Consider the following 27,150-nt stretch of genomic DNA (forward strand, 5'->3'; position numbering starts at 1 on the left):
GTAAATTCCCTTTGGGAGCGGAAGGACATGTGGAGTTTGGAGTCTCTGAGCTCACAATTTAAAAATACATCTTTTAGTAAAGTTGATTTTAAGATTGTGTGTTTGAAAATGGCACTTTTAGAAAGTGAGCATTTTCTTTCTTATACCATTTCTGTGACTCTTCTTGTTTGTGGATTCGCTGTCTGGGTCAGTTTGACAGTTGGGCTGGTTGCACCTCACACTAGACAGTGACACAAAGTAATTTCCTGATGAGCCATCTGTGCTAGGAGGGAGGGGAAGAGTGGTCACTCACATGAAAGGTTTGTGCCTGCCACCACACAATGCAGTCTACAACCCCCTGGTGAGTGTCTGGGGCCTGGCCAGGGCAAGGCAGGATTTCACATTCAAAAGAGACTTTGCTTTGAAGTAGGCCTACTTCAAAGGAGAAATTGGGTATAAGAAGGGCACCCAAAACCACAGACTTTAGAACACTTCTGGAAACCAAGAGGAACCTCTGCCTGGAGAAAAGCTGAACAGCTGAGAAAGAGGAGCTGCCCTGTCTGTGACTGTGCTTTGTGGAGCTATCCTGCAGTTACTGCTTCTGCCAGAGTAAGAGGGCAAAGACTGGACTTTGTGTGCCTTCCATCTTGTGAAGATCTCCAAGGGCTTGACTTAGACCTTGCCTCCTGTTGTTTGAAGTCTCAAGGACAGCAAAGACTTCTCTCTGCCACCACCTGGAGTCTCTGGAGAGACTCCTACTCTGCCCTGTGGTGCCCATCCAGTTCCTGGGACCCTGAAAGGAGAAGCTGGCAGCCTATGAGGAAGAAATCCACGCACAGAAAACCGTGCGGGAAAAAGATCTACGTAACTCCAATCTGCGGCTGGGAAATCGTCGCGCCGCCGGCTTCGGGGCTGAAAATCGACACCTGCCTGTAACACAACCGAAGAATCGATGCACGGAGCTGGAGAAACGAAGCACAGCATCGGTGACGGAGGCTAGTGAGATCGCAACCTGCGCTACGTGATTTATGGATCATCATGCGGCTGGATTTCCGACACAAGTACCACTGGGCGTATAAAAACAACATAAGGCCTGCCCAGACCCGAGAGCGCTGACTGGATCAACACATCGCTCTCCTGCGGAGAGAAGAAATGCCGCGCCCCGACCAGACGAAAGGAGAAACGATGCAAGGTCTTGCTCGTGTGTGGAATCGACGCATCGCAAACCCTTTTAGATGCACACTCGCCCATACGGGGTTATTTTTGACACACTCAAGGTACATTTTCACGCTTACAGTGATAGTGTGTGTTCAATACTACATGAAGACTCTTTTTGCTTTTTAATTGATAACTTGATTTGTGTATTGTGGATTTTTGTTGTTTTGGCCTTGTTTTGTTTAGATAAATGTTCTCTATTTTTCTAAACCAGTGTTGTGTCATTTTGTAGTGTTTTCATTAAGTTACTGTGTGTGTTGGTACAAATACTTTACACCTAGCACTCAGAAGTTAAGTCTACTGCCCGTGCCAAGCTACCAAGGGGGTAAGCAGGGGTTAGCTGAGGGTGATTCTCTTTTACCCTGACTAGAGTGAGGGTCCTTGCTTGGACAGGGGGTAACCTGACTGCCAACCAACGACCCCATTTCTAACATTGGTGATCAGCAGATGGGATTGGATTTGTATTTGTACTTGACATACAGTAATTAAGTACACACTACTGTTTTGAGTGCAGGCCACTACGTGACTGCGTGTCTTGTGATCTTTGATTTTTCTCTTTTGCTTGGATTTTTCCCTACATCCATTTTTGTGGTAATCTTTGATTGACTTCTGAACTTCATTTGGGAACTTGTTTTCTGCTTTTTGGAACTTTTTAACTTTTGTTGACTTTTCATCATGTCCCAATCTGGAGATGCATCAGTTGGAGGTACATTTGACCTGGAGAAATTGGAAAGCTATACCACGGCTCAGTTAAAGCAATTCTGTAAAAGTTTTGACTGTCCCATTAAGAGCTCATCCAAGAAGGAGGAGCTGCAAAAGGCACTGAGGGCTTGGGTGACAGCCAAGAGAACTGAAGGGCACACAGAAGATGAGGAGGATGAGGAGGAGGAAGGGCAGTCCATTTACAATGGTATCGTGGGTGGGCCTGTTATGTCCAGGGAGAGGGTCTCCAGGGCAGGTAGCAGTGTTTCATCTAAGGGTCTGACCCCTGAAGAATTGCAGGACAGACAGGCAGAGAGGGAGCAACAGAGGAAGTAGGAGAAAATGAGGATGGCCTTTGAAGAGAAAAAGTTGTTGCTGGCTCATGAGCTCAGCTTGAGGGGAGTGGATCAGAGGAGCTAGTCTAGTAGGGATGGGGGCAGCCACATCACAGTGCAGCCTGAAAGGAGGGTGCACATTCCTAAAGATCTTGTGAAGGATTATAAAAGGGAGGACGACATATACTCGTGATTTAAAGGGTATGAGTCTGCTCGCCATATGAATCTGGTCCCTGAAGCTCATGGGGTGGGCGGGTCTGTGGAAGCACTTTGAGGTAGAAGGGAGGAATACACTGACAGCTCTAGGGGATGCTCAGAATCTCACCTACTCTAGCATGAAGGATGCCCTACTCACAAGGTATGGTCTCACCTCTGAGCAGTGCAAGGATAAGTTTAGATCCTACAAGAAGAAGGAATCCCAAACAAGGTTGGAATGTGTTGATTCTTATTGCAGGTCACTGGATGGTTGGGTGAAGGGCAGTAAGGTAACTACGTATGAGGGGCTTTACAATATGATTGCTTTGGAGCACTTGTACAGTTTGTTTTTCAGAGCTGCGCCAGCACCTGATTGACAGCAAGCTGACTGACCCCAGGAAGCTTGCGGAGGAAGTGGACTGCTGGGAAAGCACCAGGGTCCAGAAGAGGTATGGGGGAGACCATACCAACGGTGGGCAGGGTCCCTCTCAAAAGAAAGGGGGGGTAAGGGTAGATAGGGGGAGTTCTCTAAAGGGCCCCAAACTAATTCCCTGGGTAAGGATTCCCAACCCCCCAGTGAGAAGAAGCCATGGTTCTCCAAAGGGAAGCCAGTGGCAGGTGGTCCCCCACGTAAGTGCTATGCATGTGACCAGGTGGGTCATGTGAGAAGGGACCCCAAATGCCCCAAAAGTACACAGGCACCCACTGGTGCACCGTCCCAGGGTTTGGCCAGTGTAACGCTTGGAGAGGAGTTGGTTCCAGGTGGGTGGGAGCCAGCTGAGATGACCCTTGTCTCACTAGAGGACAGTGAGATGGTCCAGAGAACCCTTGTGCCCGAAAACACTCAGAAGTACAGGCAGTGGGTGACCATTAATGGACAGAGGGTGGAGGCTCTGAGAGACAGAGGAGCCAGCGTGACTAGAGTGAGGAGTCAGCTGGTGTCTGAAGAGCAGATTGATCCCCGGGTACTTCACCAAGTAGTTGCAGTGGACAACTCAGAGTGCCTGTGCAGAGTGGCGCAGGTTCCCTTTGAATGGGGGGTCTCAGGTTCCTTTAAGTTAGCTGTGAGTCCAACCATGCCTGTTAATTGTTTGCTAGGCAATGATCTGGAGGATTCCCTTTGGAAGGAGGTGGAACACAGGTCTCACTTGGAGATGTTGGGTCTGCCTGGGTGAGTATGCATATCCACCCAGTCAATGGCAGCCTGTCAGTGTAGTCAAGAGCCCCTGGAGCCTGAAACTGTGGCCCAGGTGACTGCCAAGAAGAGGAAGGGCAGGGGGCACGGGAAACCGGCCCCAGAAGTTCCCACGGTCTGGGAGGAGGCAGAACCTGAGGGTGATGCCCTGGAGCCTACAGGGGAACACGTGGCTGAACTGGGTGAGGTCCCTGAGCTGTTGCAGTGGCAGCAGAAAGGGGGGCCCACCAGTGAAGCATTCTGTGCAGCACAGAAGACATGCCATACTCTGGAGGGTTTGCGGCAGCAGGTTGCCGACTAGGTGGCTGGCAAGGAGCCAGGATCACACCTGATTTATTGGGAGGATGACCTCCTGTATAGCGAGCCTGAGGTTCCTGAGCCTGGGTCAGCCTGTATGCTGGTGATACCCCAGTGCTTCAGGGCCGTCCTCCTGGGGGTGGCTCATGATGTGCCTTTAGCTGGACATTTGGGGCAGGACAAGGCCTTTGAGAGGCTTGTCACCCACCTTTACTGGTCCCTAATGCTCAGATGCACATTGCAGGTCTTGTCAGACTTGCCAGGCAAGTGGCAAGAGTGTGGGGAAATGTAAGGCTCCCCACCAACCTTTACCTGTGGTTAGTACTCCCTTTGAGAGGGTAGGTATTGACATTGTGGGGCCTCTGGACCCCAAGACAGCTTTGGGCAACAGGTTCACCCTGGTCTTGGTGGACTATGCCACCCGGTACCCAGAAGCCATTCCTTTGCAGTCAGTCACTTCCCCTGTCGTAGCTGGTGCACTGATGTTTTTTTTTTACACGCATGGGGTTCCCCAAGGAAGTGGTATCTGATAGGGGTACCAACTTCATATCCACATATATGAAGTCTCTGTGGAAAGTGTGTGGGGTGACCTACAAGTTCACCACACCTTACCACCCCCATAGTAATGGTCTGGTTGAGAGATTCAACCACACCTTGAAAGGCATGATTCAGGGCCTGTCAGAGCCATTGAGGCAGAAGTGGTACGTCCTTTTGCCATGCCTTCTGTTCACCTACAGGGAGGTGCCTCAAAAGGGACTTGGGTTTAGTCCCTTTGAACTGATATATGACCACCCTGTGAGGGGACCCTTGAGTCTGGTGAAGGAGGCTTTGGAGAAAGCTCCTAGTAAACCCCCTGAGGATGTATTTAGCTACATGCTGGCTTTAAGAAACCAGACTGCACGCTTCAGGAGTTTCTCACAGGAGAACCTGGAAGCAAGCCAGGATGATGTGAAACAGTGTTACGACCGGAATGCCACTCTGGTTGAGTTTCAAGCTGGTCAGAAAGTGTGGGTGATGGAGGCAGTGGAGCTTAGGGCGCTCCAGGATAAGTGGACTGGACCATTGGAGGTGGTGGAGCGCAAGCGTGAAGTCACCTACCTGGTGGACTTGCAGTCTTCAAGGAACCCTTTAAGGGTCCTGCATGTCAACCGCCTCAAACCTCACTTTGAGCGGACTGAACTGTCCATGCTCCTTGCAACTGATGATGAGGTAGAGGAGGAAAGTGATCCTCTTCCTGACCTCCTGTCTGCAGAAGAAAAAGATGGGTCAGTGGAGGGAGTGATCCTCTCCCCCTCTCTGACTGAGGAGCAGCAGAGTGACTGTCACCACGTGTTGGGACAGTTTGCCTCACTGTTTTCCCTGATCCCAGGGGGTCACACACTTGTGCACACTTGATGTGGACACTGGGGACAGTACATCTATTAAACAAAATGTTTACAGGGTGACTGACAGGGTTAAGGATGAAGTATCCAAAGTGCTTACCCTAGGGGTTTATTGAGCACTCCAGCAGTCCTTGGGCCAGCCCAATGGTATTGGTCCCAAAGGCGACTGCACCTGGTGCCACTCCAGAACTCAGGTTCTGTATGAACTACTGCAGACTCAATGCGGTCAACAAGACTGACGCACATGCCATCCTCAGAGCTGATGAGCTCATTGACTTGTTGGGAGCTGCCAAGTACCCCATTACATTTGACTTAACATCTGTGTACTGGCAGATTGCCTTAACTGAGGGGGCCAAGGAGTGGTCAGCATTCTCTACCCCAGATGGACACTTTCAATTTGAAGTCATGCCATTTGGGATGAAGAATGCCCCTGCCACCTATCAAAGGTTGGTCAACCAGGTGTTGGCTGGGCTGGGATGAGTTCAGTGCCACCTACGTGGATGGCATTGCTGTTTTCTGTTCCACATGGGAGGAACACCTGCAACACCTCTGGATCGTGTTAGAGGCCCTGCAGAAGGCAGGCCTCACTATTAAGGCGAGCAAGTGCTAAATAGGGCAGGGTTCTGTTGTGTACTTAGGACACCAGGTGGGGAGAGGCCAGGTGGACCCCAAAAGCCAAAGATGAGACAATTCTGGCTTGGGAGCCTCCCAAGACCCAGACTGAAGTGAGAGCCTTCCTAGGTCTCATAGGATATTACAGGAGGTTTGTCAAGGTTATGGTACCATTGTTACCCCCTTGACTGAGTTGACTTCGAAGAAGCAACCCAGGAAAGTGATCTGGACAGAGGCTTGCCAGAACGCTTTTGATGCCCTGGAGGCTGCCATGTGCACAGCACCTCTGCTGAAGGCATCTGACTACTCCAAGGAGTTTGTTGTGCAAACAGAAGCCTCATAGCATGGCATTGGAGCAGTCGTCTCAGAGCTTAACGAATGGGGCCTAGTTCAACTCGTAGCCTTCATTAGCAGGAGGTTACTTCCCAGAGAACGTAGGTGGAGTGCCATAGAACATGAAGCGTTTGCTGTGGTCTGGGTGCTGAAGAAGCTAAGACCCTACTTGTTTTGGACTCACTTCTGAGTCCAGACTGACCAGAGACCCCTCAGATAGTTAATGCAGATGAGGGGGGAGAATCCAAAACTGTTGAAGTGGTCCATTTCCCTACAGGGGATGGACTTTACAGTGGAACACTGTCCTGGTACAGAACATGCCAATGCTGGTTCTTCCGCCTTAGTGCTGAGAACTCACATGAGGTTGGGTAGTTGCTCCCCACTTTCAGCTGGTGGGGGGACACGTGTTAGACTTTTCATCCTTGGTGTGGTGTCCCTTAACTTTTTTCCTCTGTTTCCCAGGGTGGTGATGTGTGCTGGACTCTGTTTTTGCTGTTTTTGTTGCTCTGGGCACTTTACCACTGCTAACCAGTGCTAAAGTGCAAGTGCTCCTTCACAAAATATGTGCGTAATTGGCTTTTCCATGATTGGCATATTTGATTTATTAGTAAGTCCCTAGTACAGTGCACTAGAGGTGCCCAGGACCTGTAAATCAGATGCTACTAGTGGGCCTGCTGAACTGGTTGTGTCACCCATATAAGTAGCTCTGTAATCATGTCTCAGACCTGCCACTGCAGTGTCTGTGTGTGCAGTTTTAACTGTAAATTCGACTTGGCAAGTATACCCACTTGCCAGGCCTAAACCTTTCCTTTTCTTACATGTAAGACACCCTAAGGTAGGCCCTAGGTAGCCCCAAGGGAAGGGTGCAGTGTTTAATTAAGGTGGGACATATAGGCCCTCATTACAACATTGGTGGTAAAAGCTGCTTACCGCCATGCAGAAGACCGCCAACACACTGCCGCGGCAGCGGAATTCCACCACGGTCATTATGACCCACTGCTCGGAATCTGCCAAAATTGAGACACCCACACAAGTCCACCAAAACAAAGGTCAGTGATAAACTGGCGATAACAAAACCTACACCATCACACCAACAGAAATACGCCCACACTATCACGACCCACGAATCCACATGGCGGTCTTTCAACCGTGGTATTCCATTGGCGGTACACACCGCCGCGCTCAGATACACACACACTTACAAAACACAGCCACATTGGACAAATCGAAATACAAACACCGATACACATACTCTCACCACTCCCACACACCCAATACAATATAAACACACACCCACATCACCCACAAACCCCTACGACCAAAATACCGAAAGAAGGCCAGAGAGAGACACTACAAACTACTACCAAGCATCCACAGGCACACAAAACCATCACCCACATAACTTTCACACACCTCACACTACACACCACTAAATATAACCCCACTCATCACAACACACACCAACCCACACATCACCCACACCACCCCACGGCACGGCAAAGACACCCCAGGTTCTCTGAAGAGGAGCTCAGGGTCATGGTGGAGGAAATCTTCCGGGTAGAGCCACAGCTATTCGGATCACAGGTGCAGCACACCTCCATAGCTAGGAAGATGGACCTATGGCGAAGAATCGTGGACAGGGTCAACGCAGTGGGACAGCACCCAAGAAATAAGGATGACATCAGGAAGAGATGGAACGACCTACGGGGGAAGGTGCATTCTGTGGTATCAAGACACCACCTAGTGGTTCAGCGGACTGGCGGAGGACTCCCACCTCCTCCCCCACAACTAACAACATGGGAGGAGCAAGTCTTAGTGGTTCTGCATCCTGAGGGCCTCGCAGGAGTAGATGGAGGAATGGACTCTGGTAAGTCAAACTTTAACTATTACATCCCCCACCCTACCTGAATGCTATCACATACCCCCACCCTCGCCCTCACCCCATCACTCCAACTCGTCACAAATGTTCCAATATCACAAACCACACATCCCAACACCAAGCCCTGCATGCAACAACAAAGCATGGACACCAATCACCAAAGCATGGCCACTGCACATACCCATACACTCCCCTAAAACACCATCACAGAAGGTCCCACACAGGAATGCAAGCACTGGGGTACACGGTCACCCACCCATTGCACACCATGGCACACACATATGCAATAAACATCCTTTTATACCCCTGCAGGACCCCTACCCAACGTCACCGGACAGGAGGGTCAACACATGTCCACACCACCAACAGAAGAGGCCCACAGTGATGACAGCAGCTCTGTCCAACTAGATCTAGATGACCAGCCCGGCCCATCTGGGACCTCAGGACAGTCGGTTACCCTCACACTGGCATAGGCCACCACAGAGCTTCCCCACTCTGGAAACACCAGCACAGCACCCACCCAGCGGGCCCATGCCTCTGTCCCCAGGACACGTCAATCAGCAGTGTGTCCACCACTACAGGGAACCCAGGCTAATCCACCACCCCAACAACAACAGGGACCTGGGGGCAGTGGCAGTGGGCACACGGTCCAGGGGATAGAGGCCCAGGAAAACAGGGGAACTGGGAGGGCTGCTGTGTGACAGGGGGGAGGACAGGCCCAGGGAACCCACTCTCCACGAGGCCCTCTACAACATCATGGGAGCCTACCACCATTCCTAGGAGACGATGGCAACGGTAGTGGCCAAGTTTCAGGAGACCCAGCGGCTGCAGGAGGAACAGTATTTGGGCTTCAGGGAGGAACTCAGCTCCATCAATTCCACCCTGGGCACCATCGTAGGGGTGCTGAAGGAAGTCCTCAACACCAGGAGGGACACTGTGGCACAACAAGGGGCCCCTGACATTAGCCTGGACAATGAACTGCCCACCACCTCCAACGGCGCTAGTAGACAAGAGGCACCGCCACAGGACCACCACACCAGCACCCCACCCCCTGCAGAAGGAGAACCACCCTGCAAACGGTCCCTGAGATCCAGGACAAAGACAGAGAATGATGCCAAGACCCCCGCCAAGAAATGAGACCACCCTGAATGTCATCCTTCTGCCCCACTTTGTCACCCTGTCCATCCTCAAACTGTCCCAGCTCCACTTCCTATGCCCTTTTGGGCAATGCACCTGTGAGACTAATAGACTGGACTCTGCCATCGACATTCCTCCACCATCACCACTCACCATTTTACAGCACGCTCCAATATTGAGCACTTAAATAAACACCCTTAAAGCACAAAACAATCTGGAGTCTGTCTGTGATTTCAAATAGTGTATTAGCAATTACAGTGACAAAATGCTCTTTCAATTGTAATGTCAACATACCTATGTCACACAGCTCTAGTCCATGAGGAAACAAAGCAGATGTCACACAGTGGGACCCAAATCTGTGAAATCGTAAGTGAAAGTGACACTTCAGTGACCATACACTGGGTGAAAACGACAGACAGTAGAGAGGTAGTAGTGTTAAAGTACATGTAGTAGGCAGGTTTGTAATCTTACCTGTGTCTCACTGGAAGTATTGCAAGATCACTGAGTTCCTGTTTGTCGATGTCCTCTTTTTCTGCTTCCTCATCTTCAGTGTCCACAGGCTCCACAGATGCCACAACACCTCCATGTGGACCATCCTCCTGCAGAAAAGGCACCTGTCGTCGCAAAGCCAAGTTGTGAAGCATGCAGCAGGCCACGATGATCTGGCACACATTCTTTGGTGAGTAGAATAGGGAACCACCTGTCATATGGAGGCACCTGAACCTGGCCTTCAGGAGGCCGAAGGTGCGCTCTACAATCCTCCTAGTTTGCCCATGGGCCTCATTGTAGCATTCCTCTGCCCTTGTCCCTGACAGGTTGGGGTAACCAGAGTCACCTGCAAATGGCGAGGGACAACTGTTAGACACACACTAACCTGTAGGGATATCCCCAGACAACCCTTCCCACTGACTTGCTTCCAGGTGCTCATCTAATAGCCACACACAGTGCCTCTGGAGTTGACCCATCACATAAGGGATACTGCAATTCCACAGAATGTAAGCGTCATGCACTGAGCCAGGGAATTTGACATTCACATGGGAGATGGTCTGCCAAACACACCATCTTCACATTCATCAAATAATAACTCTTCCGGTTTCTGTGGTTTCTGTACACCTGTTCACTCCTGCGGGGGGGGAGGGGGTACCAAAGCCACATGTGTCCCATCAATGGCACCTATGATGTTGGGGATATGTCCCAGGGCATAGAAGTCACCCTTCACTGTAGGAAAATCCTCCACCTGAGGGAAAACGATGTAGCTCCACATGTGTTTCAGCAGGGCAGACAACACTCTGGACAACACGTTGGAAAACATAGGCTGGGACATCCCTGATGCTATGGCCACTGTTGTTTGAAATGACCCACTTGAAAGGAAATGGGGTACTGACAGCACCTGCACTAGAGGGGGGATTCCTGTGGGATGGCGGATAGCTGGCTGCAACTGGGCACACAGTTCCAGGATTGTGGCACGATCAAGCCTGTAGGTGATGATCACATGTCTTTCCTCCATTGTCGACAGGTCCACCAGTGGTCTGTACACTGGAGGATGCTGCCATCTCCTCACATGTCCCAGTGGACGGTGCCTATGAAGGACAACAGCGAGCACAGAGTCAACCAACTCAGAGGTTCGTACACACAGCTTACACAGAACATGATTCATAATCCAAAATTTGCATGTATGAGTGTTTAGGCAAGGCCTAGGTATGTGTGACACAGTTAAAAATTAAGCCATGTGGGCTCCTGAAATGGCGGCTGCCTGACCTGTAAAGTGGTACAATGGGATGTGAGGTAACTGCGCTGGCGTTGCACACTGTCGCGGTAGGCGGTCGAAGACCACTGCGCAATCCTGCATTGTTTAACATTGGGCCCTATGGGTCCCAGGAGCCAATGACAATGTACGCCAGCGGTGACGGCATGCGCCGCCGCAGATGTGACCGCCATTTTCTACCTGTTCAATCACTCAATACCTGATCTTCGACAGGAGAGGACCTACACTACAAGTGCTGCTGTGACCTCAGTCTGGAAGAGACAATGGCTCGTGCGTCTGGGGAAAGGGCCCCTGCCTTCACCATGGAGGAGTTGGAGAAACTCGTGGATGGGGTCCTCCCCCAGTACACGCTACTCTACGGTCCTCCAGACAAACAGGTAAGTACACTGGGAGCATGCTGTATGGGCTATGCCTGTGTGGAGTGGGGTGGATGAAAGATGGAGGGGGAGAATGAGGCGTGCATGAAACGACAGTGAGTGCATGTGCCACATGGCAAGGGTAGGGATGGGGGCCAATGACTGTGACGGTGTAGTTTGTAATAACTTCTCCTTTTCCCCTGTACAATTCATGTAGGTCAGCGTCCACCAGAAGAAGGACATCTGGCGTGCCATCGCCAAGGACGTCCGGACCCTGGTCGTCTATCACAGACGGAGCACCTACTGCCGTAAGAGATGGGAGGACATTTGCGCTGGAGGAAGAAGACGGCGGAGGCCCAGCTGGGGATGGCCTCCCAACGTGGGAGGGGTGGCCGTCGCACCATGACCGCCCTGATGTTCAGGATCCTGGCAGTGGCATACCTGGAGTTGGATGGGCGCTTGAGGGCATCACAGCAGCCACAAGGGGGTGAGTACACTCTCATTCAGCTGATTCAGCGTGCAATGGAGGTGTCTGGGTGGGGGAGGTGGGCTGTGTGTTTCCCTAGGCCAGGAGCGAGAGTGCTAGTTAGGTCCTTTCTTCTGGCAGGCCCTGTGGCACCCCACCCCACCGGTGTACAGTGCCACCTACACCTAGTCAGGCTCCTGTGACATCCATGTGTACAGATGTCGGCCATAGCCTTGTATGCCATGTCCCAGGGATTGAACGTGGACCCCAAGTGCACAGCGTAGTGCAGGGGGCTTCTGTGTAATGCATGCACTCAACATGTCTTTCTTCTGTCTTCCCCCCCTTTTTGTGGCCTCCCTGTTCTTGTGCGCATTAGCATCATCAGGCGGAGGAGCAGTGGCACCGGAGCAGGAGGATGCTGCATCCCACATGGCCCTGGAGGGCGACACTACGGAGTCTGAATTCATCAGTGAGACAGAGGGCGAGGGGAGCTCCAAGGCAGGGACAGGAGCTGACACCAGTGATACGGACTCATCCTCTGATGGGAGCTCCCTTGTGGTGGTGGCCACATCTGTGCCCCCGCATCTACAGGTACAGCCGCCACCCCCCATACCAGCAACGCCCTCCCAGCAGTCCCTCAGGCTTTGCCCGCTCACCCAGGAGGGTGGGCATCACCTTCGCCCCAGGCACCTCAGGCCCTGCCCCAGTCACCCCTGCTGCCCTCAGTGAGGAGGACTTTGACCTCCTCAGGTCCCTCACTGTTGGGTAGTCTACCATTTTGAATGCCATCCAGGGTGTAGAGAGGCAGTTACAGCAAACCAATGCATTCCTGGAGGGCATTCATTCTGGTCAGGCAGCCCTTCAGCGAGCATTTCAGACTCTGGCCTCAGCACTGATGGCAGCCATTGTCCCCGGCTCTAGCCTCCCACCTCCAACGTCCTCCACCCAGACCCAATCCCCTGTACCTCAGCCTATCCCAAGCACACCATCAGACCAGCATGCACACATCTCAACACACAAAGGAAGCTCAGGCAAACATAAGCACCACACATCTCACAGGCACTCACGCAAGCATCACACACATGCAGACACACCAACATCCACTGCCTCCACTGTGTCTGCCTCCTCCTCGTCTCCCTCTCCCTCCCAGTCTCATCTCCACTCACACCTGCATGCACTACATCTACAGCCACTACTTCCATCACCAGCACACCCACCACCACACCACGCTCACGTGCAGTCACCACCCCCACCACCATTCACACGTCCCCTTTGTCCTCTCCCAGTCGGTCTGTGACGCCACCTCCCAAGGTACACAAACGCAGGCACACACCCTCCCAACAGCCATCCACCTCATGACAGCCTCCAGCACATGCACCTTCACCCAAAGTCACCAAACGTACACCTCCTACAACCACAACCTCTTTCTCCACTCCCAAACCCCTTCCAGCTACCCGTCCCAGTGTTCCCAAGAAACTTTTCCTGTCCACCCTTGACCTCTTTCCCTCACCTTCCCCACCCCGTCAGTCTCCTAGGGTCCGACTCTCCAGGTTCCAACCTAGCACCTCAGCCACAACATCTCTGGGACCAGTGGTGCCAGTAGTCACCGTATTCTGGAGTGCACCAGGCAGCAGGGCAGCCAGTGTGGCAAGGAGCCACAGCACGGACAGTCCTCCACCTGTCAAGCATCAAAAGTTGTCCAGTGCCCGGCGGGAGAGGGGGAAGACTCCAGCCACCAAAGCCGCTCCCAGGGGTACAGGTGGGAGTGTGGAGTCAGCTGCAACACCTTCCAAGGTGGGGAAGGAGCACAAGAAACTCAGCAAGTCTGGGAAGAGCAGCACGACGGAGAAGACCGCCATCAGCCCCGCTGCCCAGGAAGCCACCGCCATCAGACCCGCTGCCCAGGAGGCCATGGGAGGCCACTGCCATCAGCCCCGCTGCCCAGGAGGCCACCGCCATCAGCCCAGCTGGCCAGTAGGCCACCGCCATCAACCCCGCCGCCCAGGAGGCCACCGCCATCAGCCCCGCTGGGCCAGACAGGACTGCCAGCACCAGCCCCGCTGGGCCAGACAGGACCGCCAGCACCGTCCCCGCTGAGCCAGAAAGGACTGCCAGCACCAGCCCCGCTAGGCCAGACAGGACCCCCAGCACCAGCCCCGCTGCGCCAGACAGGACCGCCAGCAGCAGCCCTGCTGGGCCAGAAAGGACCGCCAGCCCCTGCCTCGCTGGGTCAGATAGGACTGCCAGCACCAGCCCCGCTGGGCCAGACAGGACTGCCAGCACCAGCCCCGCTGGGCCAGAGAGGACCGCCAGCACCAGCCCTGCTGAGCCAGAAAGGAATGCCAGCACCAGCCCCGCTAGGCCAGACAGGACCCCCAGCACCAGCCCCGCTGCGCCAGACAGGACCGCCAGCAGCAGCCCTGCTGGGCCAGAAAGGACCACCAGCCCCTGCCTCGCTGGGCCAGATAGGACTGCCAGCACCAGCCCCGCTGGGCCAGACAGGACTGCCAGCACCAGCCCCGCTAGGCCAGAAAGGACCGCCAGCAGCTGAGTCGATGCCAAGGACCCCGCAGCAACAAGCACTGCGGAACACGACACCGCCGCCACAAACACTGCTAAACAGGACACCACTGCCACAAACACCGCTGAACAGGACACCGCCGCCACAAGCGCCGCTGAACAGGACACTGCCGCCACAAGCACCGCTGGCCCATGAGCGCCAAGGGCACTGACGCTACTGAGTCCGCCATGAGCAGGATGAAGCACTCTGGGCACAAAGCCCCCTCCAGAACCAGTGGAGAAAGGCATCCACTACCTCTGTCCTTGGCAGGATGAAGCACTCTGGCCACAAAGCCCCCTCCAGAACCAGTGGAGATTTACCTCCACTACCTCTGTCCTTGGCAGGATGAAGCACTCTAGGCACAAAGCCCCCTCCAGAACCAGTGGAGAAAGGCATCCACCACCTCTGTCCTTGGCAGGATGAAGCACTCTGGGCACAAAGCCCCCTCCAGAACTAGTGGAGACTGTTATCCACTTGAGAGACTATGGCTTTGCACTCCCCAGGATTGCACAGTGGGCAAACCACCCACTGTAGAGACTTGAGAGACTGTGGCTTTGCACTCCCCAGGATTGAACAGTGGGCATGGGGCCCCCTCGTGGATTTGGCGTTGTGCACTCAACCGGCTGAGGTGCCCCCCTTTCCCTTCCCTCTGAGGTGCCTGTTTTATTTCTATCTATTGCCCCTGCAGTGTTCTCTCCATCATGTTCGGGTATTGAGTGTGGGCCTCACCCATGCAGTGTGGGCCCAGTGTTCCACGGACTTCCATCGAGCAATACCTGGACTACTATTCTTGGTGTATATATATTTGTTAATAGTGTATATGTATATTTTTGCGTACCGGATTTTAATGGATTACAATGGTTACACTCATTTCCTTTTGTCTTTGCATTCTCCCAGGGGGGGGGGTGTAACTGTAATGTATCATGCTGTATTAGTGTGTGTGTTGTCGTGGGTGAGGGTGCGGGTGGGGGTGTTGCATGTGTGTGTCCCTGTTTTTTCCCTCCCCCCTCCCCTGTGTCGTAGGTGCAGTACTCACCGTGGTCTTCGCCGCCGGCATTCGTGCTCCTGGTAGAGGAGCAAGAAGATAAGGGCAGGGAAAATGTGAAGCTCTGGTTCCATGGCGTCCTGGTTCCTCGTGGGGTGTGTAGAGGTGAGCGTTTTCCCTTCGAAGTCCTGTTTCCGCCGTGTTTTTGTTCATGGTGAATCCGCCCGGAAAAGGTGGCGGATTGGTAGGTTGTGATACTGTGGGTGGTACATTGTCTCCCGCCTGTCTGTTGGCGGTGACCGCCGCGCTGTTTGTTTATACCGCCATGGCAGTCGGAGTGTTAAAGTGGCTGTCTTTGTTGGAGGTTTCCACCACGGTCGTGATTCCATTTTTTTTCCACCGGCCTGTTGGCGGTCTTACTGCCGCTTTAACACCGACCGCCAGGGTTGTAATGACCACCATAGTGTTTTATATGTCCTGACAGTGAAATGTTGCTAAATACGTTTTTCACTGTTGCAAGGCCTGTCCCTCTCATAGGTTAACATGGGGGCTACTTTTAAATCTGATTAAAGTGTAGATTCCCTTTGTAGCGGATGGACATGTGGAGTTTGGGGTCTCTGAGCTCACAATTTAAAAATACATCATTTGGAAAAGTTGATTTTAAGATTGTGGGGTTCATTCCAACCCTGGCGGTCGGTGTTAAAGCGGCGGCCAACCCGCCAACAGGCAGGCGGTAAAAAAAATGGAATTCTGACCCTGGCGGGAACCGCCAACACAGCCCGCCACTTTAACACTCCGACCGCCACGGCGGGACAAACAAACAGTGCGGCGGTCACCGCCAACAGACAGGCGGCAGACAATGTACCGCCCACACTATCACGACCCACCAATCCGCCACCTTTTCCGGGGCGGGAGCCCCGCCGATAAAAACACGGCGGAAACAGAGTACGAACGGGAAAACGCTCACCTCTATACACTCCACGAGGAATCTGGACAGCATGGAACCCGAATTAAACATCCTACCAGCTATTGTCTACCTGTTCCTCTTCCAGTAGCACGAACGCCGGCGCAGACGACAACGGTGAGTACTGCACCTACGACACAGGGGAGGGGGGAGGAGAAAAGGTTACGGGCACACACATACGCGACGCACCCCCCCCCCAAATCCCTACACCCCAATGCAGAGCAACAAGTCAGAGTGACACCCCCCAAACCCCCTGGAATAATGCAAAGAAAAAATAAAATGATCATTAAAATTGAAGTATATTATAGCATATTTGAAGTTAAGTGAAATATGAAATATATAAATAAAATATATTACAACATGAACCATATATACATAGCCCAAAAGTCCAGCACATATTGGCTACCTTCCATTGTTCGTGGGCCAATGTGCATAAACACATGGGCAAAGCCCACACACGAGACCCGATTCCATTGGAGAGAACACTGCTGGGGCATCAGATAATAAAACCACAGGCACCTCAGGGGGAAGGGAAGGGGGGGCACCTCAGCCACATGAGTCCACGACGCCAGATCCACGAGGGGCCTCCATGCCCACTGTACCATCCTGGGGAGTGCAAAGCCACAGTCCATCAGGTGGATTACAGACTCCACTGGTTATGGAGGAGGCATGTTGGCCAGAGTGCTTCGTGAAGCCCTGCCCGACACAGATCCGGCCCTGCCAATGGGCCAGCGGTGCTTGAGATGAAGGGCCCAGCGGAGCGGTGCTTGAGATGAAGGGCCCAGCGGAGCAGTGCAGAGACGGCGGTGCCCAGCGGAGCGGTGCTTGACAGGAAGGGCCCAGCGGAGCAGTTCAGAGACGGCGGTGCCCAGCAGAGCGGTGCTTGACAGGAAGGGCCCAGCGGAGCAGTTCAGAGACGGCGGTGCCCAGCGGAGCGGTGCTTGAGATGAAGGGCCCAGCGGAGCGGTGCTTTACAGGAAGGGCCCAGCGGAGCAGTTCAGAGACGGCGGTGCCCAGCGGAGCGGTGCTTGAGATGAAGGGCCCAGCGGAGCGATGCTTGAGATGAAGGGCCCAGCGGAGCGGTGCTTGACAGGAAGGGCCCAGCGGAGCAGTTCAGAGACGGCGGTGCCCAGCGGAGCGGTGCTTGACAGGAAGGGCCCAGCGGAGCAGTTCAGAGATGGCGGTGCCCAGCGGAGCGGTGCTTGACAGGAAGGGCCCAGCGGAGCAGTTCAGAGACGGCGGTGCCCAGAGGAGCGGTGCTTGAGATGAAGGGCCCAGCGGAGCGGTGCTTGAGATGAAGGGCCCAGCGGAGCGGTGCTTGACAGGAAGGGCCCAGCGGAGCAGTTCAGAGACGGCGGTGCCCAGCGGAGCGGTGCTTGAGATGAAGGGCCCAGCGGAGCGGTGCTTGAGATGAAGGGCCCAGCGGAGCGGTGCTTGAGATGAAGGGCCCAGCGAGCGGTGCTTGACAGGAAGGGCCCAGCGGAGCAGTTCAGAGACGGCGGTGCCCAGCGGAGCAGTGCTTGACAGGAAGGGCCCTGTTCAGCGGTGCTTGACAGGAAGGGCCCTGTTCAGCGGTGCTTCTCACGGCGGGCCCTGTCCAGCAGTGCTTCTCACGGCGGGGCCCTGTTCAGCGGTGCATCTCACGGCGGGGCCCTGTTCAGCGGTGCTTGTCTTGGCGGGGCCCTGTTCAGCGGTGCTTCTCACGGCGGGGCCCTGTTCAGCGGTGCTTCTCACGGCGGGGCCCTGTTCAGCGGTGCTTCTCACGGCGGGGCCCTGTTCAGCGGTGCTTCTCACGGCGGGGCACTGTCCAGCGGTGCTTCTCACAGCGGGGCCCTGTTCAGCGGTGCTTCTCACGGCGGGGCCCTGTTCAGCGGTGCTTCTCACGGCGGGGCCCTGTTCAGCGGTGCTTGTCACGGCGGGCCCTGTCCAGCGGTGCTTCTCACGGCGGGGCCCTGTTCAGCGGTGCTTCTCACGGCGGGCCTTGTTCAGCGGTGCTTGTCACGGCGGGGACCTGTTCAGCGGTGCTTCTCACGGCGGGGCCCTGTTCAGCGGTGCTTCTCACGGCGGGGCCCTGTTCAGCGGTGCTTGTCTTGGCGGGGCCCTGTTCAGCGGTGCTTGTCACGGCGGGGCCCTGTTCAGCGGTGCTTCTCACGGCGGGGCCCTGTTCAGCGGTGCTTGTCTTGTGTTCCTAGGGAACCAGATATGGCCAATAATTCCCGCTCAGTCGCCATCCGACCTTTCGCTTGCGGGGCCCTCCTGTGCTGGAGTCCTGGGCCCGTGGGTGTCCTCCGTCACACCCGAAATGGGGCTGGTGGGGCCCTCCTGGGCAGCTCGCCTGCTGCCGTACTTGTCTGCCCTGCTGCCCTTGCCCTCCTTCACCGAATCTCTGGGGCCCTTGCCTCCCTTTGTGGATGTGCCAGGTGACGGTGCAAGGGTAGTGTCCTTGGGGGCAGCCGTCTCAGGCCTGTCGCGCCGGCCCTTCCCTTTTTTGGTTCTTTTCCCAGGGGGTGGGCTGGCTGTCCCCTTGCTGCTGGCCGATGTTCCTGCCCTAGGAGCTGGTGGACTCCAATAGCCCTGAACTATGGTCCTAGTAGGTGCAGGGCTTGTGGTGGCTGAGGTGCTGTTTGGACTCTTACGAGATGGAGGGGGTGGGTCAGGTGATGCAAAGAGGTTAATTTTGGAGAGGAAAAACTTTTTAGGAGCAATGGGAAGGGTAGGTGCAGTGGGTATGGGAGTGGAGGAAGAGGATGTGGTTGTAGGAGAGTCAAGTGTGCTGTCTTTGGGTGCAGGTGCTTGTGACGGAGGCTGTCGTGAGGTGGATGGCTGTTGGGTGGGTGGCTGCCTGCGTTTGTGTAGTTTGGAAGAGGGGGTTACAGACACACTGGGAGAGGACACAGGGGACGTGTAAATGGTAGTGGGGGTGGTGACTGCACGTGTGCGGAGTGTTCTGGTGGGTGTGCTGGTGATGGACGTACTGGCTGATGGTGGTGTGCATGCAGGTGTGAGTGGAGACGTCACAGGGAGGGAGGAGGGAGACAAGGAGGAGGGGGACACAGAGGAGGCAGTGGCTGTTGGCATGTCTGCATGTGGATGTTGCTTGGGTGAATGCTTGTGTGATCTGTGGTGCTTATGTCTGGATGAGCTGCCCTTGGGTGTTGATGTGTGTGCAGGCTGGTCTGTAGGTGTGTCTGGGATAGGCAGAGGAACAGGGGAGTGGGACTGGGTGGAGGGAGTTGGAGGAGGGAGGCTGGAGACAGGGACAATTGCTGCCGTCAGTGCTGAGGCCAGAGCGTTGAACGATCGCTGATGGGCAGCCTGACCCGAATGAATGCCCTCCAGGTATGCATTGCTCCGATGCACCTCCCTTTCTACCCCCTGGATGGCATTCAAAAGGGTAGACTGCCCAACAATGAGCGTCTGGAGGAGGTCAATGATCTCCGCACTGAGGGCAGCAGGGGTAACTGGGGCAGGGCCTGAGGTGCCTGGGGCGAAGGAGATGCCCGGCTTCCTGGCCGAGCGGGCACGGGGCGAACGCTGAGGGGCTGCTGGGAGTGCGGAGCTGGTGCGCTGGGTGGCGGCTGTACCTGTTGTTGCGGTGGGCACGGATGTTGCCGCCACCACAAGGGAGCTCCCTTCCGAGGACGTGTCGGTGTCGCTGACGTCTCCACGGGTCCCCGTTGTGGAGCTCCCCTCGCCCTCCGTCTCACTGGTTTACTCGGAGTCCGTTGCATGGCCCTCCGGGGCCATGTGAGATGCACCTCCCTCGTGCGCCGATGCCACTTCTCCTCCGCCTGATGATGCTAATGCACACATGAACAGGAAAACCAAAAAAAAGGGGGGGGAGAAGAAAGAAAGACATGTTGAGTGCATGCATTGGCGGCACCGTTAGCGGAGAGGACAGACACAGAAGCCCCCTGCACTACGCCGCGCACTCGGGGTACACTACTCAATTATTGTGACTTGGCCTACAAGTCTATGGACGACAAATGCACACATAGGTGATCCCGGGCCATGGATAGCTGTACTTAGCACCCTACAGAGGTGGGGGGCGGGGGCACAGGGCCATGCCTTACGGAGGGGCCTAGCCTACAGAAACCGCCCTGGCCTAGAGATAGCCACAGCCCTCCTCCCCCACCCAGACACCTCCACTGTGCGCAAATATAGCAGAATGTGCTGATACTCACCCCCTTGTGTCTGCTGTGATGTCCTCACGCGCCCATCCAAATCGGGGTAGGCCACCGCCAGGATCCGGGACATCAGGGGGGTCAATTGCCGTGTGGCACCCCTCCTAGGTTGGGAGGCCATCCCCAGCAGAGCCTCGGCGGTCTTTCTGCTCCCGCGGTGGATGTCCTCCCACCTCTTGCGGCAGTGGGTGCCCCGTCTGTTGTGGACCCCCAGGGCCCGGACCTCTTTGGCGATGGCACGCCAAATGTCGATCTTCTGATGGGCGCTGACCTGTGTGACATGTACAGGGTGGGAAAAGAAATATCATCACTTTTCTGCATGGTCGATGTGAGTGGCCCCCCCTCCCCAACCTTGCCATGTGGCACATGCTCTCATCTGTCGTGCGTTGCATTCCTCATTCGCTCCCCTCCCCACCATCTTACATCCACCCCACTCAACACAGGCATAGCCCATACAACGTGCTCCCTGTGTTCTTACCTGTTGGTCTGGAGGACCGTAGAGTAGCGCATACTGGGGGAGGACCCCATCAACAAGTTTTTCCAATTCCTCAGATGTGAAGGCAGGGGCCCTTTCCCCAGTCGCAGCAGCCATTGTCTCTTCCAGACCGAGGTCACAGCAGCACTTGCAGTATAGGTCCTCTCCTGTGGATGATCAGGTCTCGAGTGATTAAGCAGATAGAAAATGGCGGTCACGCCCGCGGCGGTGCGTACCGCGACCGCCGGCGCACATCATCATTGGCTCATGAGACCCATAGGGTTCAATGTTAACCAATGCTGCTTTGCGCCGCGGTCTTCGACCGCCTACCGCCACGGTGTGCCACGCCAGCGCATTGACCTCACATCCCATTGTCACACTTCACAGGTCAGGCAGCCACCATTTCAAGGGCCCACATGGCTTAATTTCTACTGCGTCACACAGGCCTAGGCCTTGCATTGGCAATCTTACAAGCCATTCAATGCATAGCGAATCGTGTACTGTGCAAGCTGTGGTTACGTACCTGTGGGTTGCTTGACTCCGTGCTCCATGTTGTCCTTCCTAGGCACCATCCGCTGGGACTTGCGATGAGATGGAGGAATCCTCCAGTGTACAGACCGCTGGTGGACCTGTCGACAATGGAAGAAAGACATGTCATACTGACATACAGACTTGACCGAGCCACTATACAGGAACTGTGTACCCAGCTGGAGCCAGACCTGATGTCCCCCATTCGCCAACCCACAGGGATTCCCCCTCTGGTGCAGGTTCTGTCAGTACTCCATTTTTTGGCAAGTGGATCATTCCAAACAACAGTGGCCATATCATCAGGGATGTCTCAGCCTATGTTTTCTAAGGTTTTGTCCAGAGTGTTGTCTGCCCTGATGAAATACATGCGGAGCTACATTGTTTTCCCTGAGGTGGGCGATTTGGCTACAGTGAAGGGTGATTTCTATGCCCTTGGCCATATCCCCAACATCATTGGTGCCATTGATGGGACTCATGTGGCTTTGGTTCCCCCCCAGTGAAAGTGAGCAGGTGTACAGGAACAGAAAAAGTTATCATTCGATGAATGTCCAGGTGTTCTGTTTGGCTGACCAGTATATCTCCCATGTAAATGCCAAGTTCCCTGGGTCAGTGCATGACGCGTACATCATGCGAAATAGCAGCATCCCTTATGTGATGGAACAGCTACAGAGACACCGTGTGTGGCTAATAGGTGTCTCTGGTTACCCCAACCTGTCGTGGCTACTTACTTCAGTGAGGAAGGCCAGGACAAGGGCAGAGGAACGCTACAATGAGGCCCATGGGCGAACTAGGAGGATTATAGAAAGAACCTTCGGCCTCCTGAAGGCCAGGTTTAGGTGCCTGCATATGACAGGTGGATCCCTAATGTACTCACCAAAGAAGGTGTGCCATATCATCGTGGCCTGCTGTATGCTTCACAACCTGGCTTTGCGACGCCAGGTGCCTTTCCTGCAGGAGGATGGTCCAGATGGTGGTGTTGTAGCAGCTGTGGAGCCTGTGGAGAGTGAAGAGGAGGAAGACGACGGGGACGACACAGACAACAGGGACACAGTGATACAATAGTATTTTCAGTAGCACACAGGTACGAATCAACCACGCCATTTTACATTTACTTAAAGTCTCCTGCCTCTCTACTATATGTGTTTCCCCCCAGTTCCTGTTAACTGAGTTGTGACTTTCCCTTCCGTTTTCAGAGCTGTGGGCCCCACTGCGTGACCTCTGCTTTGTTTGCCCATGGACTACAGCTGTGTGACAGTGGTATGTTGTCATCACAATGTAACTGAACATTTTGGCACCGTTATGTCTAATACATGTGTTCAAAATACAAGCAGACTCCAGATTTTTTAAGTGCAATAAGTGATTTTATTAAAGTGCTAAATTTAGGAACATGATTGTAAAACGGTGATGGGTGATGGTGGAGTAATGTCCATGGCAGAGTCCAGTTTTCAGTCTCACAGGTGCATTGTCCATATGCCTGTGGAAGGATGGAGCAGGGGCAGTTTAAGTTTGGACAGGGTGACAATGTGGGACAGTGGGATGACATCAGGGGGTATCCTTTGCTGGCGGGGTCTTGGCATCCTACTCTGTCTACTTGTGAGATCTCAGGGACCGCTTGCGGGGTGGTTCTTCTTCTGCAGGAGGTGGGGTTCTGGTGGCCTGTCGTTGTGTGGGGGCCTCCTGTCCACTAGCGCCGGCGGAGGTGGTAGGCTGTTCCTGATCCATGCTAGTGACAGGGGCCCTTTGTGGTGCCACATGGTCCCGCAATGTGGTGACTATCTGGTTAAGGGCCACGACGATGGTCCCCATTGCGGAACTAATGTTTTGCAGTTCTTCTCTGAACCCCATGTACTGTTCCTCCTGCAGTACCTGGATCTCCTGGAACCTGGCCAGTACCGTAGCCATCGTCTCCTGGGAGCGGTGGTATGCTCCCATGATGGAGGAGAGGGCCTCTTGGAGAGTCGGTTCCCTGGGCCTGTCCCCCCCCTGTCGCACAGCAGCCCTCCCAGTTCCCCTGTTTCCCTGGGCCTCTGTCCCCTGGACCGTGTGCCCACTACCACTGCCCCCAGGGTCCCTGTTGTTGTTGGGGTGGTGGGTCAACCTGGGTGCCCTGTAGTGGTGGACACACCGCTGATTGACGTGTCCTGGAGACAGAGGCATGGGCCCGCTGGGTGGGAGCTGGGCTGGTGTTCCCAGAGGGGGTTAGGTCTGCTGTAGCCTGTGGCTGTCAGTGGGGAACCGACTGTCCCGAGGTCCCCGATGGGCCGGGCTGGTCATCTGGGTCCAGGGAGACAGAGCTGCTGTCATCACTGGGGGCCTCTTCTGGGGGTGGGATGGACATCTCTGGACCCTCCGTGGTGGTGTGGTGGCGTTCGGTCCTGCAGGGGTATAAGAGTATGGTTATTGCTTCTGTGTGTGCCATTTCGTGTGATGGGTGGGTGGCTGTGTCCCCCAGTGCTGGCATTCCATTGTGAGGGCTTTTGTGACGGTGGCTTGTGGGGGTGATGGGTGTGTGCAGTGGGCATGCTTTGGTGATGGGTGTCCATGCTTTGGGGACGCATGCAGGGCTAGGTTTTGGGATGGGTGGGTTGTGATGGTGAGCCATTAGCAAGGAGTTGGTGTGATGGGGGTGGGGGTGAGGGTGGGGGTATGATTTGGCATGCAGGTGGGGTGGGGGGAATGAAGTAGTGAAGATTTGACTTACCAGAGTCCATTCCTCTGCCTACTCCTGCGAGGCCCTCAGGATGCAGGATGTGCAAGACTTCCTCCTCCCATGCTGTGAATTCTGGGGGAGTAGGTGGGGTTCCGCCGCCAGTCTTCTGCACCGCAATGTTGTGCCTTGATACCATGGAACGCACCTTCCCCTGTAGGTCGTTCCACCGCTTCCTGATGTCGTCCCGATTTCGTGGATGCTGTCCCACAGCGTTGACCCTGTCCACTATTCTTTGCCATAGCTCCATCTTCCTGGCAATGGTGGTGTGCTGCACCTGTGTCCGGAAGAGCTGGGGCTCTACCCGAACTATTTCCTCCACCATGACCCTGAGTTCTGCGTCAGTGAACCTGGGGTGTCTTTAGGGTGCCATGGGGTGGTGTGGATGAGGTGAGGGGTGGTGTATGTGTTGTAGAGTGTGTTGGGTGTGGTGTGTGGTGTTTTGTGCGTGGACATTGTGTAGGTGATGTTGTGATTTGCCTCTGTGTGATGGTGTACTCTATTCTGTGCTGTCTCTCTCTGTCCTTCAGTCGCAATTGTGGTCGTAGGGGTTTGTGGGTGATGTGGGTGTGTGTTTTATATTTAATTGGGTGTGTGGGAGTGGTGTGTGTATGTGTCTCAGGTGTGTGTATTTTGAATTATCCAATGTGGATGTGTTTTGTAAAGGTGTGTGTATTTTGAGCGCGGCGGTGTGTACCACCAATGGAATACCGCGGTTGAAAGATCGCTGCGGGGATTTGTAGGTCGGAATGGTATGGGCGTATTTCTGTTGGCATGACGGTGGAGGTTTGGTCATCGCCAGTTTCCCGCTGACCTTTGGTGTGGCGGACTTTTGTTGATGTCGGGTTTTTGACGGTTTGCCAGTTGCGGGTCAAAATGACTGTGGCAGTTTACCGCGACCGCAGCGGTGTTATGGCGGTCTTCTGACCGGCGGTAAGCGCCTTTTACTGCCGAGGTCAGAATGACCCCCAGTGTGTTTGAAAATGCCACTTTTAGAAAGTGAGTATTTTCTTGCTTATACCATTTCTGTGACTCTTCCCTTTTGTGGATTCCCTGTCTGGGTCAGTTTGACAGTTGGGCTGGTTGCACCTCACACTAGACAGTGACACAAAGTCATTTCCTGATGAGCCATCTGTGCTAGGAGGGAGGGGAAGAGTGGTCACTCACACCTGAAAGGGCTGTGCCTGCCCACACACAATGTAGTCTCCAGCCCCCTGGTGAGTGTCTAAGGTCTGGCCTGGGCAAGGCAGGATTTCACATTCAAAGGGGACTGCTTTGAAGGAGGCCTACTTCAAAAGAGAAATTGGGTATAGGAAGGGCACCCAAAACCACAGACTTTAGAACACTTCTGGAAACCAAGAGGAACCTCTGCCTGGAGAAGAGCTGAAGAGCGGAGGAAGAAGAGCTGCCCTGTCTGTGACTTTTCTTTTTTGAGCGATTCTGCAGTAGCTGCTTCTGCCAGAGTACGAGGGCAAAGACTGCACTTTATGTGCGTTCCATCTTGTGAAGATCTCCAAGGACTTGACTTAGAGCTTGTCTCCTGTTGTTAGAAATCTCAGGGACAGCAAAGACTTCTCTCTGCCAGCACCTGGAGTCTCAGTAGAGAGTCCTACTCTGCCCTGTGGTGCCCATCCAGTTCCTGGGACCCTGAAAGGATAAGCTGGCAGCCTAAAAGGAAGAAATCCATGCACAGAACGCCGTGCAGGGAAAAGATTGACACGACTCAACTGCGGCTGGAAAATACATGCGCCTCCGGCTTCGCGGCTGAAAATTGACACCCGCCTGCAATGCGACCGAAGAATCGATCCACAGAGCTGGAGAAACTACGCGTAGCATCGCTGACGGAGACTGGTGAGATCGCAACCCACGCAGCATGATTTTCGGATCATCGTGCAGCTGGATTTCTAACGCAAGTAGCGCTGGGCGTATAAAAACAATGCAAGGCCTGCCCGGACCCAGGAGAGCTGACTGGATCGACGAATTGCTCTCCTGCAGAGAGAAGAAACGACGCGCCCCGACCTGACGAAAGGAGAAACGACGCAAGGTCTCGCTCTGGAGTGAAATTGATACATCGCAAGCCCTTTTTGATGCACACTCGCCCGTGCATGGTTATTTTTCACACACTCAAGGTACATTTTCACACTTACAATGTTAGTGTGTGTTTAAAACTACATGAAGACTCTTTTTGCTTTTTAATTGATAACTTCATTTGTGTATTGTGGATTTTTGTTGTTTTGGTCTTGTCTTGTTTAGATAAATATTCTCTATTTTTCTAAACCGGTGTTGTGTCATTTTGTAGTGTTTTCATTAAGTTACTGTGTGTGTTGGTACAAATCCTTTACACCTAGTACTCTGAAGTTAAGTCTACTGCTTGTGCCAAGCTACCAAGGGGATAAGCAGTTGTTAGCTGAAGGTGATTCTCTTTTACCCTGACTAGAGTGAGGGTTCTTGCTTGGACAGGGGGTAACCTGACTGCCAACCAAAGACCCCATTTCTAACAGTGTGTCACTCTCTTTTTCCTCTCCCCCTCTCCTGTGTGCTAGGTGGCTGTACTCACCGTGGTCATCTTCGCCGTCGTTGGTGTTCGTAGTGGAGCAGCATGTATAAAAGCATGGGGAAGACATGCAACTCGGGCTCCATGGTGGCGTGGTTCTTCCCAGAGTCTCCACAGGTGAGTCGTTTCCTTTCTGTGCAGTGTTTCCGCAAGGCCTTTGATGTCGTTGGTACCACCCCGGAAAAGGTGGTGGATTGGCATGTCTTAATAGAGTGGGCGGAACATTGTCTTCCGCCTGGCTGTAGGCAGTTACCGCAGTGGTGCCTGTTGTTTCCACCCTGGCAGTCGGTGTGTTAAAGTGTCTTTCTGTCTGAGCTGTTTCCGTTGTGGTCATAATTTGGCGCT

Source organism: Pleurodeles waltl, chromosome 6 (genome assembly GCF_031143425.1).
Source record: "Pleurodeles waltl isolate 20211129_DDA chromosome 6, aPleWal1.hap1.20221129, whole genome shotgun sequence".
Classification (NCBI taxonomy): domain Eukaryota; kingdom Metazoa; phylum Chordata; class Amphibia; order Caudata; family Salamandridae; genus Pleurodeles; species Pleurodeles waltl.